Source organism: Balaenoptera acutorostrata, chromosome 19 (genome assembly GCF_949987535.1).
Source record: "Balaenoptera acutorostrata chromosome 19, mBalAcu1.1, whole genome shotgun sequence".
In the NCBI taxonomy this organism is placed as follows: Eukaryota; Metazoa; Chordata; class Mammalia; order Artiodactyla; family Balaenopteridae; genus Balaenoptera; species Balaenoptera acutorostrata.
This window is the reverse complement of record NC_080082.1, coordinates 1,484,214-1,495,541: the sequence shown is the minus strand read 5'-3', so window position 1 is coordinate 1,495,541 and position 11,328 is coordinate 1,484,214. Positions and strand designations below refer to the sequence as shown.

The following is an 11,328-nucleotide window of genomic DNA, read 5'->3' as shown; positions in this document are numbered from 1 at the left end:
CCTGGGGGTGCCTTGTCCTACACACCCAAAGGTCCTGGAAGCGTGAGTGGCGGCCCCACCGTAGCCGTGTATGCCCTGCACGGGCTGCTTTCTTTGCTTGTGAGGACTGTGTACACAGTGCCGTCGCGTGTGCACCCTGGAAGCCGCCCTCCAGCAGGGCTGAGGCCTCTGTCATTTCTGACTTGGGATTCCCTCCTTCCTCCTCGGGTGCTATCCAGCGCTTCGGCCCCTCAGCCTTCTCATGGGTCCACGTCACTCCTGCAGATGCCCCCTTGGACTGGGTCTGCCAGGCCAACTTGGGGAAGGGTAGGCGGCAGGGTGGCAGGCGGGGGCCGGGCCTGGCTGTGGCCTGCACTGCTAGTTCCTGCCTCCAGATGGTCTTTAGCGCCCGCGGCCCTGCCCCTGCGCACGGCCGGCCTGCGGTCGCCCGGCCTGGCTCCCAGTGACCAGAAAGTGAGATTGGTGTCTGCCCTGGCAGGACTTTGGGGGCCGTGACCCCGGCGTCAAACTATAGGTTTCCTGCTCATTACTCACCCCAGTTCTTGTCAGGATTGAAGTGGTCTCTTAGAATTACATCCTTGTCTAAATAAAGCTGGCTTTTTGAAGGACAGTTCCAAATATAAGCTCCCTTTATGACCGTGGGGAGAGCCTGAGGATGGAGGGGGGCTCCCTCCAGAATGCGGGGAAAGCCTGGGGGACCCTGGGGCTTACCTGCCACATCCCGGCACCGTCGTCCCAGGCCCCCTCCCCGCCCTGTCTTCCCCATCACCCAGAGCTAGAAGCAAGAGGGCACCACGGCCCGCCGCCCAGGAGCTGGCGGCCCAGCTGTCCTTGCCTCCCCCAGAGGGGTCCTCACACCCACAGCTCTCACCCTCCCACGTAGGGGTGGGGGTCACTCGAGTGAAAAATGGGTTTGGGGGGAACTCAGAGCCCTGGGTCAAGGCCCGCTCAGCCTCCCCAGAGGCCATGACTAGGCAGTGGCCCCCTGGGGGCCCCAGTTTGCATCACAGAGAGGGCCAGGGGAGGTGGCCTTCAGGGTGCTGTCACGCAGCTGCCTGGCCTGGGCTCGGCCACCCACCTGTACCCAGAGTCAGCAGCCCGTGGAGGAGGGAGGAGTGAGGGACCGCACAGGTGAGAGCAGGTGGATGGGACAGGGCCCCGGGAGCAGAGCCTCCTCCGCCGTCTTCAGCCCCCTGGCGGGCAGGCAGGCGGGAGCCAGCAGCCGGCTGTCTGCTAACAGCCTCTGTCCTGACTGTGGGCTGCTCGCAGGCCGGCGTCCCAGCCAGCAGCTAAACAGAATCCACATTCATGAGCGGCCCTTGAGTCTTCCCGAAGGCCCGGCCCGCCGCCCTGCAGAATGTGACCATTGCATTTTCTGAATTCCTCCGGGGTGGCCGGGCCAAGGTGGCCATGTGTAAACGGGGACTGCTTCTCCAGGCCCTGCATGTGGCCGGCCGGGCGCTGCCCTCTGGGGACGCTGCAGAACAGGGTCTCGCTGGGTTCCTGGCTAGGGGCGGGGCCGGGGGGTGGTCAGTGGGGAATTGCCACGGCCGTGGCTGGACGGGGCGAGGGAGCCAGGACCAGGTCCTGGTACTGGAGGAGGTGGCCCCATTGGCAGAGGCTGCGGCGCTGCGGGCTGGTGGGCGTCTCGTGTCCTACATCAGCCCTACTCAGCAGGAACCTTGTTTTTAAAAATATAAATATAGTTCATGTATCATAAAATTCACCCTTTTAAAGTGTACACGCCGCCAGTGGTTTTTAGTGTGTTCACAAGGTTGTGCACCACGTCACCACCGTCTTGTTCTAGAACATTCTCATTACCCCAGAAAGAAACCTGGTACCCACTGGCAGTCACTCCTGCCCCTCCCCCAGCCTTGGCAACCGCTAAGCTACTTTCTTTCTCTATGGATTTGCCCATTCTGGACGTTTCACATGAGCGAAACCACAGTGTTTTTCTTTCCATGACTCTCTTCACTTGGCGTGGCGTTCGCCGGGTTCATCTGCATTGCAGCCGGGATTGAAACTTTGTTCCTTTTTAAGGCTGAATAGTATTCCAGCGTGTGGACGACCACGCCGTGTGTATCCATCATCCGCGATGGACACGGGCACTTTCACCCTTGAGCTGCGTGATGCCTCTGCTGTGAACGCGCGTGCACAGGCGTTTGTGTGGACGTGTGTTTTCGCTTCTCGTGGGTAGACATCCGTGGAGTCACGTGGTCACTCTAACCTGTCCAGGAGCCGCCGGACCGTTCCGCACTCCAGCTGCACCGTTTCCCGTTCCCGCCAGTGGGTAAGGGGATGGGGACCTTACCTTCTTTCTGTGGACAAGGAAACTGGGGCAGGGAGGCAGAGGCGCTGGCTTGGGGTCACTTGCCAGGAAGAGGGGCCCGGATTCAACCTCTGCCTGGACGCAAAGGGGAGACGGAGGCAAAGAGTGGCTGTCATGACCCCGAGGCCATGTCTTTAAGGACAGTGTTGCAGGAGGCTCTGTCCTCTGGCCCCTGCCCCTCCCAGAGGCATCTCCCCTAAAGGAAAGGGAGGCCAGGTCCCCTTGAGGCCAGACCCCGCTGCTCTGTTAAAAATGTAGGGTTGCTTGCCCTTCCCCCAGCCTTCCCGAGAGGTTTCTTCCCAGGGTGACTGTGCCCTCCGAGAGGGACCACGCACATCCCTCAGGGACACTGGCTCTGAATGGACACTGTTCCCAGGAGATGCCAACATCGCTTGCTGAGGTCAGGTGACCTATGGAGTGTTAGCTCAGGTCCGTCCCAGAGTGGGCCCCGTAACCTGTTCCGTGATGATTTCCGTGGTTCCAGAGCACACGATCAGAAAAGACAAGCCCAGGAACTAGCGGAGTCCACGGTTCTCACCCCAGAGAGGTTACAACACTTGCCCAAAGCCCACCCAGCAGAGCGCAGTCAGAGGGGTCGAGGGCTGCGGCCAGGTGTGCCCTCCAGCTCCGTCCAGGGTCGTGCCCTGCCCCGGGCACTCCCAGTCTGCCTCTCGCCAGGCACGTCACGCTTGGGCACAGCACAGGGAGCGAGGCGCTGGGGCCCAGTACCCCGACCCAGCAGGCTGGCTTTTCCTTAGCTGCGACGCGCGGAGACTGGGAAGAGGTGGGGTCCTCCCCGGCGGCCGCAGCGCGACACCCCTGCGTGCTGGGTTCCCTCTGTGCTTCGCACCTGCGTCTAGCAATCAGTCACCTGCGCGGGACTGCCCGGGCCAGGCTGTGCTCCAGGCCTGGGCCGCTGTGACCGGGCCACCCCCTCCGTCCTCCTGGGGGCAGCGACTCCAGGAAGGGTGCGAAGGGGGCGTCTGGGCGGGATCAGGGGAGGCCGGGAGGAAGAAGGTGTTCCAGGGGCCGATCCTAGAAGAAGGAGAGCAGGACCAGGGGAGGCCGGGAGGCAGCACGGGCCCGGCCAGCCCCCGCCCTGGGGAGAAAAAGGCGAGGTGAAGCGGCCGCCTCCCTCCCACAGCTCAGAGCCAGGGCGGGGATGCGGACCCGCCCTGGTTCTTACCGCAGCCTTCTTTGTCCCAGGGGCCCGGGGACCGACGCGAGAGCAGCCGCGGGGAGGGTGACGTCCTCGTGGGGCCCCAGCCAGGGCTGCAGGGTGCAGGGCCCCCTCCAGCAGTCACACCGCCACTCAGTTGTCCGGCTGGTCTGCACCACGATGGGAAGGTGGGCACTTGGCAGGTGCCGGGGCGGCGGCCAGTGCCGGGTCCCCGTCCCCCGGGAAGCGGGCCCGCTGGTGCCGTTTTACAGGCGGGGGAGCTGAGGCACAGAGGGAAGGGCCAGGCCCCGGCATCAGGACCCCGAGGGCCTGGGCCCGGCCAAGGGGCAGGTCAGGCCGCCAGCGCATCCGGCCCACCTCCTGGCCTGTAGAACCCATGAGAGGCCGGAGCTTCGCTGCCCGCGCCCCTGCCGTGCGGGGCTGCCTTCAGATCGAGGGAGCCCGAGACTGGGGCCTGCCCTCGTCGCAGCTTGTGGCCGTGTGCAGCCGTCGGAGCAGGGGTGTGCGTGTGTGGGGGCGTGTCTGTGAGCGTGTGCCTGTGTATTGTGGGGTGTGCACGTGTTGGGTGAGTGTGCACACGAGTGTGTGACATGTGTGGGTACATGTGAGTGCGCTTGTGTGTGTGTAGGTATGCACATGTGTGTGCCTGTGTGCACATATGTGACTGTTGTGTGCGTGTATGACATTGTATCATGAGTATTGCATGTACACATATAATACGATATAACCAAAGTACACAGGTAAGTTTAAATGCTCTAGAAACTACATTTAAAAACAAAAAAAGAAACGGGTGAAATTAATTATATTTAATACAGTATGTGCAAAAGGCCATCACTCCAACATGGGATCAATACAAAATCAGTGAGGCAGTTTAGGTTCTTGAGGTCCGGCGTGTGGTCGTGGCCGCCGTGCAATGCTGGTCTCCAGGTGCCCTTCAGCTGTGGAACCCCTGACACCCACCCCTAGCACAGGGCCCCTCCCCCATCCAAGCCCTCCTCACCCTTCTCACATGCTTCCTCCAGGAAGCCTCTCCAGACTGCACTTCCTTCTCTGGGCCTCAGTCTCTCAAGGTGGGGTTTGTGACCCTTGAGCAGACTCCCGTCTCACCCAGGTCTGCTGAATCAGAACTGCTAGAGGAGGGCCTGGGCTCTGCATCTTCATAAGCTCCCCTGGTGACTTTAAGGCTTTACCCACGTTGAAGTTCAAGACCCTCTTAAGCCCTTATCTTTTTGTCCCTAGATGCCATGTTCTAGGTACACTGGACAGCAGCTGTGCCCCCGCACACCACTTCCTTGCTCACCACCATATCCTTACACATGCTATTTTTCTCTCTTTGGGATGTATGGAAAACTTCTATTCATCCTTCAAAGCCCACCTCTAACATTGCCCTGCCTTTCCTCTGAGAAGGCTTCCCTTCCAAGGGAGCATAAGTCCCCTCCCCTCCGTTGCTCCTTCTTAATTCTGCCCTGCGCACAGCGGTTCCATGTCTCAAGTCCCTGGTGTGCTGGCGCCCAGTGCCAGCTCCTCTCTGAGCTCCCGGAGTCTGGCCAGGCCCCAGCATGGAGCGGCCTCTGAGCATGGATGTGGAATGAATCCGGGCGTGCGTGGGTGGGTCGGTCTCTGCAATCTCAGTAAACATCTGGCCACAGGGCCTGGCAGGAAGCTGACCTCGAGGGTACCACTCGGCTGGCAGCCGTCTATAAATACATTCTAAACTCGGACCAGCCCACATGCATTCCTGCTCCCCACCCCGGAGTGCCCTCCCAGCGGAAGAAAGGCAGCCGGCGGCCCTCCAGGCCTGGCCGGGGTGGTCGCTCCTGGCGAGCGGGAGCGTGCCCGCTCCAGGGTCAGCTCAGGGCCCCCGAATCCAATTGTTATCTGAACAAGCTCACCGGCAGGCCAGTGCCCCGGCTGCGTCTCGCTCTGAGAAAGGCTCCCCGTGCCGGCAGCGTGCTTTTCTTGGATGTGTAGGCTGTGTTTATGCCGGGCTGGTGCCTGGGGAATAATTAAAGCCTCAGAGCCTCCGGAAGGGCCTGCGTGCTGTTCGTAGGTGCTGAATCTGTGTGTGCAGGCCCGAAGCCTCCTGTGCCGTGTTGCGCGGGACCTGTTGAGCAAGAGCTTGAGGCTGGTGTTCAGGTGGCTGTGAGCTGAGCCCCGCAGGGCCCAGGCGACCCCGTCGTGTAGGGCAGGACGAGGGTCTCGGGAAGGGTCAGCCAGCCTGGGGTCCTCAGTGTGTGCCCTCCTGGGCCCTCAGTCTCCCCACTCGCCCCTCCTGGCACAGGGCTGCAGACCTGTATGGCCGGCAATCGGTCTGCAGGGGCTTTGCCAGCCACGGCCAGGCCTGGTGTGCGGCAGCGGACATTGTTCCCCCAGAAGGTGGAGTGGACGCCGTCTGGCAACCAGGCGTCTCGGGCATGTGCCTTCAGGAGAGGTTGTCAGGCCCCGAAGTGTAGAGCAGCGATGGGACCTCAAGAAAGCAGTGCCATCGAGGGAAATGGGGTGCAAGCCACAGGGACCGCTTCTGATTTTCTGGTGGCTGCACGAGGAAAAGCAGCAGGTGTTGTGAACTTCCGTGATGTGTTTTATCTAGCGAGCATCTCAACGTGTCGTCTGTAAAAGTGACCAGAGCGCCATTTCACATTCTTCTGGGCTCATCTTCGAAGGCCGGGTGTGGGGGACGAGGGGGAGCGTGGCTGCGTGCGCTCAGGGCAGCCTGGGGGCGGGGGAGGGGGTCGTGCTCCCATCCCAGCCCCCTCGGGTCATGCCTGGCGTGTCCTGGAGCCCCGCTGTGCCTGGTGGGTCCGTGGCCCCGGAGGCCAGGGGACATGCAGGGTCCAGTGGGTGAGTGACGGAGACTCGCGGTGTCCTCGGGGCCTCAGGGCTCGGGGACTCCCGGCGTCGTGGTTTCCATGGGGTCTCCATCCTCACGGACAGCCGTGTCCACCCCGGGCACCCAAACCTCTCGGCCTGCCTTGCACCTGCTCCCGCCCAGCCCCTCCCTACTCCCCTGGATGCCACCTCGGCCTGGGCAGCCTCAGGCTGGCTCAGGCGGCCCCCACAGGACTGGATCAGCCCTGGGACCCCTCTGCCTGGGACAGACTCTGCAGGCAGGTCCTCAGGAAGTTTCGGAAAGGAGGAAGTTTCTCTGTGACTACAGCCAGCCAGTTAGGAAGCTCTGGAGGTGGGTGGGTAGACACATAGACGACACATAGGTACACAGGTTATTGTACGTGATATATTGTTACATGTATAACACTGTATATTATATAGTGTTGTATATGGTGTATCACACTAAATATTTAATTGTGTGTAAGTATATATGTAATGTCATATAAGTTGCACATTTGGGTTACTGGGATCCTGTGCCGTTCCATGTACCACGTGCCAGGCACCGTGCTAGGATTTTGCCCAGATGATTGGTGTTCCTCTCACGGTACCCCTCCGGGCAGGTAATATTAAGACACTATAATTCCCATTTGAGGCTCCGAGGCTGCAGGGACTCGTCCGAGGTCACACACCCAGCAAGGGGTAGGGGTTGGAACCCCAATGTCGGTTCCAGGAGGCCGTCTGTCCGTCCCACCATATGGCCCCCACCACCAAGAGCACTCACTGCCTTGAGACTGTCCCTCCCCTCCGGACACCTGTCCCCGAAGGCCACGGCCCTGGGCCGTCCCAGGTGGACTCTGCCGCCTCAGCCCACGCTGGTCATCTCGCTGCCGGCCGAGGCCCCTCCACCCAGGCCCCCGCACGGGCGGAGTCACCCGCAGGGATGTCTGCTGTCCGTCCGCTCATTTTCCGTTCCCGTCTTACACCCCACTCTGGGTCCTTTCTCCTCGTCACCCCACTTTTAGCTTGACCGCATTCTTAAGCATTGATTCTCTTGAGTACAAGTGACAGAACAATTCCTGATTGGCATGCGGGGTTGAGAGGGCCCTGGGATGGTCAGGTTCCCGAGCGATGCCTGCGAGTCGGCCTCTCAGCCGCTTGGCTCTGCCTTTGTTGCACTGGCCTCACAGGAGACCCTCCTGAGGGGGGCAGAGAGACCCCCCTGGCTCAGGCCTCTGTCCCACCCACCAGCCCAGCAAAAGGTCCTGGGAAGCCTCTCCTTGGTGGATTCGTGACTCCCGGAGACTCCCCGGTCTCCACGGCCTGGGGATGCCCTCAGGCAGGTCTGTGTTGTGCACCCACCCCCGGACCCGAGGTGGGAGCGGCCCTCCCAGTCTCATGGCCTGGGCCTTTCCCTCCCCCGATCCTCTGTCCCTCATCACAGGGTCTGCCCGCCCCTCTCCCGGCTGTTGGGGAAGGGAGGGTGAGGACAGGGGGAGGTGGGCAGATTTCAGGGTTCTCAGGAGGGGGGGAGGGCAAGGCTGTGCGTCTTCCTAAGTCAGTAAATATGAGTCCAAATATTTATTTATATAGGTATCCTGTATGTATGTGTGAGACAGATAGATGGCGGATGGATGGATAGATAGATAGATAGATTCTCTCTGTGAGATTTCTTTTAGACGTGAACCAAGGTTTCAGTGGCTACAAAAGTTGGAAACCCCCAGGCTAAGATGACCTCAGACCCCTTGTTCCAGACGTCCCGGCATCCTGGCATCTGGGCGTGACAGTCGAGAGAGGAACCTGGCCCTCACCCACAAGCCTCCCGTTTGGGGTGCAGGCCCCTGGGTGTTAGGGCTCCTGGACCCTGGGGCATAGGTCAGAGGCGTCTCTGTCCCGGCTGGGTTGGCACATGGCAGACGGCGCCGCTTCCATCAGCACACTGGACAAAGCTGAGTCAGAGGAAACAAAACAGAGTCCTCAGAAAGCGCTTTCTATCAGCAAATAAAGACAGTGCTGGAGGAAGTGAGTGTCCCCTCCCTCGGATGAGGCCTTTGATCCCTGCCCCTCCCGCTGCGGGGTCCGAGGGGCTCCTACAGTGACCGTGGGGGGGAGTGAGAGGGGCATGGGGCCCTCCCCTCACTTCTCACCGAGGTCCCCCTGCTCAGGACACATCTGGGTGCAAAGATGCGTTCGTTAGGGAGGAGGATGGGCTGGCCGGCACCCCGAGGAAGGGAGACAGGAGTTCTGCACATGAACTTGGATCTGCATCCTTGGCAGTAGCCCGGAGCGTCTGGGACAGGGGTTGTGAGCAGACGGTCAGGCGGGATCCAAGTCGCTTTCCCACAGGAAAACAGTCATTTTCATGGGTCCTGGGACACAGCTGATGGTGATAAATTTACAACAGCCGTCACTGGTCTGCACTTACTGTGCTGAGAGCTTGAGTTGCACCATCCTGTTTAATCCACTCAACACCCCACTTAGAGAAGAAAGCTAAAGCTGAGAGATTTTGAGGACTACAGCTATCCACTGCTGTGTAACAAGCAGCCCCAGCCTAGGGGATTCACACAACTGCAGTTTATCACTTTTCACGATTCTGCAGGTTGGCAGCAGGGCTTCTGCTGGTCCTGCCCCGGCCCCTCAGGGGGCAGCACTGGGTTGGCGGAAGGCCGGCTGGTCCCAGCTGGCTGTGCTCATGTGGCTGGTGGTTGGTGGTTTGGGCAGAGGCCAGCTCAGAACACCCCAGCCAGGCAGCCCTGTCTCACGGGTGTTCCTTCCCCAGGGCTGGGCCCAGGGCCACCTGAGTGGGAGGGCTGGACTGTGCCCACAGGCCAGCAGGAGCACTGGGACCCCAGGGGCAGGGCACCCAGGAGGTGGGAGCCACGTTCCAGTGCCCCCCACCGCTAGGCTCTGCGTGACACAAGCATAGGGTGGCCCCAGACAGTGCTCCCCACCTCTCTGGACCTCGCTTCCTCAGTGAGGAGCTGGGGTTACATCATCGTTCCTGCTCACAGATCAGCGTGAGAATCCGCCCAGGCGATGGAGGTGGCAGCTTGGGGTGGAGGGTCCAGGTGAGCCGCTCCCGTCAGCGCCTGCCGTCGTGGCCATCGCTGGGGAGCCCGGAGCCATTGGCCCTCATGGTGGGAGGGGACGGGGGCACCAGTGGACAAGCCTGACCTCCAGGGTCCGCACACCCAAGCCTGGGTGCTGCCCCAGCCTGCGGCAGCCTTTGAACCTCAGCACCCTCGTGACCCCAGCTTCCGCCGGGGTCTGGCAGCTCGAAAACTGGCTCCATTCTCCAGATGGGGAAACTGAGGCCGCACCTGCTGGCAGAGGGGCCCACACTTAGGCCTTTGAGGGTGACTTCTGCTCTCCTAGGAGCACTCTACCCAGGCTGGCCGGGAAGGAGCACAGTCCCGCGGTCACTGTGGTTCCTGGAAGCACTTCGCTGATGCCTGCTTTCTGGAACCTCCGCACCCAGCGGCCTCCTCGGGGCCTGGGACCCAGCCTCTCCAATCAGTCCCTCCTCTCAGCTGTGAAAACAAAGCAGAGGCGACAGGGGGGCCGGCTCGGCTGCGGGTCAGCTAGGGGCCACAGTGCAGGGACCCCAGTCAGAGGCTGAGGGTGAGCTGGTATCGCACCCTGGCTCCGTCTGTGCCTCTTGGCATCTTGATAACAGGCAGAGGTGCCCTGCTCTCCAGGTGGCACGGGAGGGTCTTCAAGGACCCCCAGCACAGCGGGTTACTGCGGCCGGGGGCTGCGCCAGCCCAGGGAAGGTGCCTGGGGATGGGACGGGGATGGGAAGGGGCCCGGAGCCAGCAAGGTAGTGTCTCCCTCTGGGAGATGTAGGAGCGTCTCCCTGAGGAGAGGGACGGACCATGTCCTGGATCTGGTCTGGCTCCCCCACCCACAGCCCCTTGCCGGCTCTTTGGCCCACGAGGCCTTGGGACCCTCCATAGGCTCAAGGAGAAAATGGACCCAGTCCCCAGGTGGCTGTGTAAGAGCCCTCCCCCCATGGGATCACAGAGCTGACCAGGAGTGAGCACTGGGGAGAAGGAGGGCATGTCCCCTTCCCAGCCTTGGAACAGAGCTGTCTGTGTCAGAGATGGTGTATGTGCTGCGGGCACCCATGCCATCCAATGCCAATCATGTCAGGTCCTCTCTCGGGGGCGGGGGTTCACCTGGTGGGGGAGGGGGGCAGTTGCTTACTCCAAAGCATTGCAGCACCATCAGCCCTACTTTGAGCTGGGAGGTAAAGTACAGCACTCAGGGCCCCAAGACTAGAATTCTAGTCCTGGTGATGGATGGATGGTGGATGGATGGGTGGATGATGAATGGATGGGTGGATGATGAATGGATGGGTGGATGGTGGGTGGACGGTGGGTGGGTGGATGGGTGATGGATGGATGGTGGATGACGGATGGATGGATGGTGGAGAGATGGATGGTGAGTGGATGGGTGGATGGTGGGTGGACGGTGGATGGGTGGATGATTAATGGATGGGTGGATGATGAATGGATGGGTGGATGGTGGGTGGACGGTGGGTGGGTGGATGGGTGATGGATGGATGGTGGATGACGGATGGATGGATGGTGGAGAGATGGATGGTGAGTGGATGGGTGGATGGTGGGTGGACGGTGGGTGGGTGGATGGGTGATGGATGGATGGTGGATGACGGATGGATGGATGGTGGAGAGATGGATGGTGAGTGGATGGGTGGATGGACTGTTGGTGGATGGATGGATGATGGATGGGTAGATGGATGGGTGGATGGATGCACGGATGATGGGTGGGTGGATGGGTGGATGATGGGTGGGTAGATGGTGGGTGGATGGGTGGATGGAAGGATGGGTGGATGGATGATGGGTGGGTGGATGGGTGGATGGATGGATGACGGGTGGATGGGTGGATGGATGGATGCATGGATGATGGGTGGGTAGATGATGGGTGGATGGATGGATGGGTGGATGGTGGATGGATGGATGGATGGATGGGT

The 11,328-nt window shown here is 61.1% G+C and overlaps 1 protein-coding gene across 4 annotated transcripts in view; it reads left to right on the top strand.

Moving 5' to 3' along the window:
• The window catches only part of ZNF469 (zinc finger protein 469), a 264,223-nt gene that overhangs the window by 209,459 nt on the left and 43,436 nt on the right, over nt 1-11,328 (top strand). The window contains exon 2 of one of the 4 annotated variants that reach the window (XM_057533760.1): nt 2,041-2,290. The exons of the other annotated variants lie outside the window; for them this stretch is intronic. The gene's annotated coding sequence lies outside the window, so the exon portion shown is untranslated. The remainder of the gene's footprint in view (nt 1-2,040; nt 2,291-11,328) is intronic. 4 annotated transcript variants of the gene reach the window in all.